The sequence below is a fragment of the Strongylocentrotus purpuratus genome, unplaced genomic scaffold (genome assembly GCF_000002235.5).
Source record: "Strongylocentrotus purpuratus isolate Spur 01 unplaced genomic scaffold, Spur_5.0 spur5_scaffold_4, whole genome shotgun sequence".
Classification (NCBI taxonomy): domain Eukaryota; kingdom Metazoa; phylum Echinodermata; class Echinoidea; order Camarodonta; family Strongylocentrotidae; genus Strongylocentrotus; species Strongylocentrotus purpuratus.
In genome coordinates, this window is record NW_022145610.1 from 35,658,002 (window position 1) to 35,666,258 (window position 8,257).

Genomic DNA, 8,257 nt, shown 5'->3' on the forward strand with positions numbered 1-8,257 from the left:
AAACGGTGTGGAATCGACCAGAAAAGGTTGATCATCTAGCATATAAGAATTTGTGTGTATTGCAAGGTTCTGGAATCATCAAAATGATAAGAAATTTGGCCAAGTCTTGGTAAAGTTACAAACACTGTACACAGAAAGATGTATATGGGACTACACGAACATGTGGCGTAAAAATCCTACCCTGGATTTTTACGATGTTACATGACATATTTAGAATATGAAGGCATTTGAAGAGCTATGCTTTTCAGGGAACATGTCTTATCTGATGTTCTTCCACACTTGCATAATAAGAATGATAACGCTCACAAATTATTTTTCACCTCTTCCCAGAACTCAACCTTCTCTTTTCGAAGGCATACCGTGCTAAAAATTCCCAATTCTTATTTTCTAATGTTGGCAGGTATGTACTTGGTTTAAATATCATTAATGGGTGTTCACTTTTCACATCTGCAAAGTGCACACAGCAAACTTGTAGGCCAATTGAGAAATGCCCCCTCATCTCTCAGAGAGTCTTCGGGTGGTGAAAATGTAAGATAATGACTTTACTACAACTGAAGGCTAATCTAGGTGATTGGTAACACCTTTTATTGGGTAAACACCCGAACGAATGGTGTCGAATTCCCTGAGATCCCACTTCTTTAACCTCATATTTGGTCTGATAAAAGCTCTGCATAGTAAGGCTAGTAATTAGATACAATCATCAGGGCCCCGTCTCAAAGAGTCTAAACTATGTACATAAGATATAGGAGACTGCAACTTAATTTTGATTGGAGGACTTGCGATTGATTTGGATCAATCGTAGGTCTTTGTGAGACAGGGCCCAGATGTTGTAAATTATTAAATGTGGTCTCTGACAAACAGGACAAAATACCTTGGACTTACCCAATAACATGCATTTAATTGATTTTTTTCTAACAAGTCATACAAATGAGTGTCCACAGATGCTGTGCTATGCATTGAGTGATGGAAAATTTGTGTTTTTGAACAATGAGTCTTGACCTACTTGTTCATTTATGATTTCCATATGCAATAAGACACCTGTTTTTAGACAATGAATAATTGAAAGAAAATAGATATCAAGTCCAAGATAGGTGTACGTCCTATAATGTATCAAAACATATTTAATGTCTTAGTTTGGACCTAGATGATCATTTTATTTCATTGGTGAATTTGGACAATCCATTTTATCAAATAATGTTATACTTGTTCAGGCGCGGATCCAGGATTTTCCAATAGGGGGGGCCGGAAATTTCGAAATTGCGCAGACCTTTTTTTTTTAACTCAACATAATATCAAAAGGTCATATTAGAAGCACGATACCGGTACAATTTTTTTTTTTTTTTTTTTTTTTGGGGGGGGGGGGGGCTATAGCCTCTTGCTATAAAGCAAGTGAGCGAAGCGATCGAGCAAAAATTTGAGCATAATATGTATATTGTGAAAGTGTTATTTATCACGAAAATAAACGAGATTTCAAAAATTTATATTATTTAGTTTCCCCCCCCCCTCTCGCGCGAAGCGCGGAAGCTTAGACCTTTCATTAATTATTAGAGAAAGAAGATTAGTTGTACCATTCTCGACTCTTATTACTTGTCCGAATTCAGTTCCCCACCCCCTTCCGCGCGAAGCGCGGAAAATTAGACCTTTCATAGTTTAATGAAATTATTAGAGAAAGAATTAGAAGATTCGTTGTTCCATTCTCGACTCTTAATCCTTCTCTAAATTCAGTCCCCCCCCCCTCCCGCGCAAAGTGCAGAAGCTTAACGTTTTATTAAAATATTAGAGAAAGAAGACGATTCGTTGTACCGTTCTCGACTCTCAATCCTTGTCTGAATTCAGTTTCCTCCCCCCCCCCTTTTGCGCGAAGCGCGGAAGCTTTGACGTTTCATTAAATTATTAGAGAAAGAAGACGATTTGTTGTACCATTCTCGACTCTTAATACTTGTCTGAATTGATTCCCCCCCCCCCTCCCGCGCGAAGCGTTAGCTTTGACGCCTCATTCAATTATTAGAGAAAGAAGATGATTCGTTGTACCATTCTCGTCTTCTCTTGTTTGACTTCAGTTCCCCCCCCCCCCTCCCGTGCAAAGCGCCGAAGCTTTGACGTTTCATTAAATTATTAGAGAAAGAAGATAATTCCTTGTTCCATTCTCGACTCTAAATCCTTGTTGGAATTCAGTTTTCACCCTCCCGCGCGAAGCGCGGAAGCTTTGACATTTCATTACATTATTAGAGAAAGAAGATGATTCGTTGTTCAATTCTCGACTCTTAATCCTTGTCTGAATTTAGTTTTTCCCCGCTCGCGCGTAGCGCGAAAGCTTTGACGTTCAATTAAATTATTAGAGAAAGATGATGATTCGTTGTACCATTCTCGACTCTTAATCCTTGTCTGAATTCAGTTCCCCCCTCCCAAGCGAAGGGCGGAAGCTTTGACATTTCATTAAATTATTAGAGAAAGATGACGATTCGTTGTACCGTTCTCGACTTGTCAGAATTTCAAAAATATTTCCTTGTCTGCTCCTTTTTCGTCCAATGTCCTTTTACTGCCCCTACCGCCCCTGGCTACGCGCCTGCTTTAAAGGGAAAATGAAACAATCATGATTGTGGTAGCACACAATTAGGTTAGTAAAAATGAAAGATCTATTACACCAACCATGGATAAATCTACTTCAAGTTTTACCAACATGAGTTCAAATACAAGCACTAGCGAGTTGGTATGAGCTGAACCCAAATGATGGGCAAAATAAGAGTTGTGAAGCGGCCCTACCGTTAATTTAAAATTTGACTGTTGAGTATATAGCTTCTATTTAAAAGACATCCAAAATATTATGCCCTTTTCAAATTTCTCACTAAAGAGTGGTGACATTTGTAGCGCAGGGGCTGTTTTTAACGTTTAACTTTGAATCCGCGGCTCGAGATTTTATGCGGCCGGCCCGGCCCCCTCTATCAAATGACGTTTGCCAAGCCTACTGAAATGACCCCAAATCTCCCGATTACAGTTTTTCCCTTATTCGTCGTTACTGTCACTTGGCGCCATTTCCTTGTCTTCCCCCTTTCTCACCCGACTCCCCCCCCCCCCCCCCCCACCCACTCAGTGTTATCTAGGGTACGCGCATTTATGTTCCCTCTCTTAGAAAGCACCCCTCTTTCTCCGGTGTGTAATGTCAGTAAGGGCCGGATTTTTGTGTATTACGGACCGGACTTTGTTGCGTGAAAAAGTAACCCTTTTTCGGAGATTTTGGGAACACAAATTGGGGGGGGGGGGGGGGGGGGGGCTTTTTTTGTTTTCTTTTCTCCTTTTCTCTTTCTCTCTCTCTCTCTCTTTCTTTTCTCTTCTTTCTTTTCTCTTCTCTTTTCTCTTCTCCTTTCTTTTCTCTTCTTTTATTCTTCTCTTCTCCTTTCTTTTTTCTCTTCTTTTCTTCCTCTTTTTTTCCTTTTTTTTTGCGCCGCCAATAGGGGGGGCCGCGGCCGTTTCGGCCCCCCCTGGATCCGCCACTGCTTGTTTATGTTTTATTTCACAATACCGGTACTCATTTTTATGTACAGTGTATGAGGCGCACAAAGTTATCAACATATTGCCTAAGAATAAAGTAAAGATTATATACATAATTAAATTACATGCTGTTAAGAAATGTATTGACCAATATTGTAAACCTGTCTTAATTATTTATTTTGAAAAGTGGTCTATGTTTGAATGTGCTTAAAAGCCTATTCATTATTTACAATTGGTCATTAAGAAAAGTCTTTTCCCAATTTTTCTTAGAATGTTCAAGAAAACACTATCCTGAAAGCTGATATAAAGAGCAATAAAGAGAAATGTCTAAGTTCATTTTTAACAAGATTAATGTGAATTATTTTGTAATGCAACTGGTACAATTACCTAAAAAGACTACAAATTAAAAAATACCAGAGGAGTAATTTTTAGGAATTTTGTTAAAAAAATTAGTCACGCACATTACAAAGATGTAGAACTAAATCGTTAGGATAGTAAGTTGTTAAATAATATACTGCCTTGATTACGCTAAATACTACATCAAATTTAATGATTTTAAGTATATGTGAAGTAAGAAATTTGAAAACATAACATCACTCTCACAACATCACTAATTATTACACTCACTTTTTGCATTCCAGATTCGTCTTTTTTTGCTTCAGCTTCCTCAGTGCAAAATTTGTCTATGCTTTACCAAATTATGTTTGTGACTGTAAAAGTGGTACCAAATCTCAGGTAAAATTGTCAAACGTAAATCTTGTTCATGGAAATTTGTATTTAATATATTCCCATTTTATCTTGTATTTTTGTGGGGAAAATGTGATTATTTTTAAAGAAGTAATCATGCAAACTGATGATCTATGCATTTTTTTACAGTCATTTGTGCCATATAAAGTGTTCAGTAATGAAACAGTACAGTTTTATACCTGTAGAATGCAAGGAGTGACCATTGTATTGCTGACTTATTTCGTATGTATCCTGTCCTATTCACAGCTTATATTCATGATTTTCTTTTTCACTGTCTCAACCCCATCCCCCCCCCCCCCCCCCTCTCTCTCTCTCTCTCTCTCTCCCTCTATCTCTCACACTCTCCCTTCCCCTTTTCTTTCTATTTCCCTCTCATTCTCTTGGACTCTCCTCTCTCTCTCTCTCTCTCTCTGCCTGTCTGTGTGTGTGTGTGTGTCTCTCTCTCTCTCTCTCTCTCCCTCCCTCTCTCTCTCTGTCTGTCTCTCTCTCTCTCTCTCTCCTTCTCTCTATTTAAACTGGTGTTGTCGCTCCTAAATCTCATTTCTTCCACTCACATCAGTATTATAATTTATATAATCATCCCACTCAATGAAAATGTGTAGAATAAAGTCTTATTTTGAATTATTAGACTTACACCACCCATCTTAGATATGTTGCAGAGTTATTCATTAACTGATTCTACATTAGTTTTCACACTTTAGACTCAGGGCCAAGATGTTCTCATTGGAATGAAAGACACTGATTTTTATTTTTTAACTTTATGATGAAAGATCCATATTCTAATTACCATTAAACTCTGTGCAATCGTTAGCGTATGTTTAATGTCGTTAAGGTGATTTGCCAGTACTCTATTTTTACTGTGTACTTTCATCTTCATAATTAGACAGGATATGAGAATAATTTATTACTGTAGTCACTGTAATGAATATAAAGTATATATTTTATATAACATATCTGATATGATATAATGATGTAATAGAGTGACCTATGAATGAAAATAATAATCTGATGATATAAATGTTGACAGCCAGTCGGCCATTCCAGCTTTTGTGTGCTTTATTAGTTGGCTTTTATCATGTCTGATATAGTGTGTGTGTCGTACGTTGGTTGATATTAATTGTTTTTCAAAAAAACGTTATGAAAAAAAAAAGATCTTGTCAAAATCTTTGAGTACCCATGTATGGGCTGATGGAATGAGGTGTGTCAAGCAAAGTCAGAAGTATGTTTCATTAATGTATTATTGATGACGTAGATCATAATCGAATACAGACTGTTTGAGAGTGGACGTGTGATCTGGTACTTACATACAACGCATAGCCTGTCAGTTTTTTTGTTAATGACCCACCGTTCATTTGTCGAGATCTAACTTTTTTTTAATTCGACTCTATATATTTGAAATGAGCAATTTATCATATTACAAAGATCCTCATCACCATTTTATAAAATAGATAAAGACACGTAGCTTGGCGGTCAATTACCCCCAGTACTTTGGACTGAGCCAAAGCTCTTGCTCGGCTATGCATTGTTCTCTCTTTGAAGTTTGAAGAGATAAGATAAGAGCTAAACAAATATTAAAAAAAAAAACACTTTTATTATGATAAAAATGTCATTTAATCATAAACATACATTACATTTAATGTAAAATTATATGTTTAGTCATCTCGTTGCCAGGAATCATCTTCATTATCAGTTTTGCGAGAAGTGAAGCAAACGAGGGGAAAAGGACACTTTGTTGTGGTATAAATTTTATTTCTATTTTAAAATAAATAAATTTTGGCACCATGCTGCCATAATCATGCCGATGTTCGGGAAGCGAGGTACCCGAATATTGTCATATCATCATATGGAGATATTCATGGACATGAAACTATCCCGTTTCTAAATTTTGCGAGCGAGTGAAGCGAGCGAGGAATTTTTTAAATTTTAAAATCGTTATTATCTATGGAATGTTATTTGCTCATGAAAATACCCAAAGTGATATAAATTTGGGCATCTTGTGGTTTCTGATACTTCGTTTTCGTGAATTTGACGTTATTCCAGAAAATAAATAAAATACTGTTTTTATTTATTTTTTTATTTTTTAGGTTTTAAAAGACAAATAAATATACATGATTCAAAGGGCCAAGGACCAAAACTGATCATGTTTACAAGTTATACAATACAATTATAAATACAGTGAATATATAATATTGAGCCAAACGAACAGGTATGATAGGTACAAGATGGTAATAAAGATGACATACATAATACATTTCAATCAATACAATACCAAAATAAACTAAGAGAAAGTAGTGGTCAAGATCGTCAAATTACTAAACTGTTATATTATATGGTATTGGTAGCAGATAAACAGACATTAATAATGTTGAGTAACCAAACAATCAAAGAAAATAGGGGGAAAATATATTTTGAAAATAGGCAACGGTAAAGCCTTAAAACCTGAAATAACATAATTACGTTTGAGTTGAAAGGGTTACCACACAGAAATATATATTACAAATTGGAATCGACTTTAAAAAGCAGTTATACAATGCCATTATTAAAATATAAGGTATACCAAATTGTGAATGTGTCAATTAAAATGATTCTGAGGAATAAGGAAAAAGGGAGAGAAAGAGAGAGAGAGAGATGGATAGAGAGAGAATCAAGGCTTATTCATTGAACGAACAAGTGAAGGAACAGCAGAATGATATCGTTAGTCCTGCACCTAATGACCAAACCATGATTATTACGGAGGGGGCGAAACGTGGGCAAGGAATCTTTAGATGGTGGAAGTAAGTCTCTGTGTCGGGACGTAAGTAGCGAGTGGGCAAACTTAGTATCAAGCTCAATTCTTCTTGCTTGAAGGGAGGGTACTCTCGCGGCAGTCCGGATAAAAACGCTGTACTAGATGGTCAAAATTGAGGGGGCAGATTGACTAGGCCGAGAGAGGATATACCCCTTCCATCTTCAGAGTGGGAAAATTTCGCATTTCAAAGTGAAAAGAACAAACATTCATCCTCTTTCTGTGTCTCTTCTCCCGTACTGTCTTCTATCTTTCAGTCCTATCTCCGGCACTCTGCTGGACAATACATCAGGGACGCAGATCGGATCACCCCTAAGCATTTGTAGATAATTGTTTAATGCACCTTACAACAGATTTCATGCAATACTTATCATGTACCTACATTACTGATTCACATAATATCATAATCTTTGAAGAGCGTTTCGAGCAATTTTTCTTTGTACATGTATATTAATTTTATCTCACGTTCTTTTTCCTTTTCATTCATCTCTCCCATTGCTCTCATACCTCTTCTTTTTCTTTTCTTTTTGCCATTCGATTGGGGAGGGGCATGTTCCCAGCCCCGTGCCCCCCCCCCCCCCCTGTAGCTACGCCAATGTGCTTTATCACTCAAACCATTACGTGCTAAAATAAACACGGAAGAGCATTCAAACACACATGCAATACAATTTGAATAGGATACGTACGCTGTTCATAGTACGCTGTACGTAGTGCTTAAACAAAATAATATCCTGATGACCATGGAAGAAGACTGCTGCCTTGATGATCGGAGCCAGATAGATCAGCTGGGCAAGGATGCAAGAATTATTGTAGCGGATCAGAAGAGTAAGCGGATAAGTGAAACCAAGTGAAACCAAGTGAAACCTGATGAAACCTGAAGAACGGCCACATATTCTGGATCGAGAGAGATCAGGACGCACACTATAAGCAACGGCTGCATTCCGACAACAGTGGGAAGTTTGATCTTCTCAAAATTGTTTGTGTAAGAATATGTCTTCATGATAGTAGATAAAAAGGAGTCCTGGCAAGGAGTTATAATTTCCTTTGTCCTGGTAGAGGAGGTAAATATTTGTGAGCTTTTCTATTCTTTACATGGTATTGTAGATTATTTTTTGTCAAGTTTTGGTTTATTGTGTTTTTGCGTGTTTCCGAGCAGAACTCAATACTTTCTTATAGACGGACATATATATATATATATATATATATATATATATATATGTCAGACCCTGTTTATTA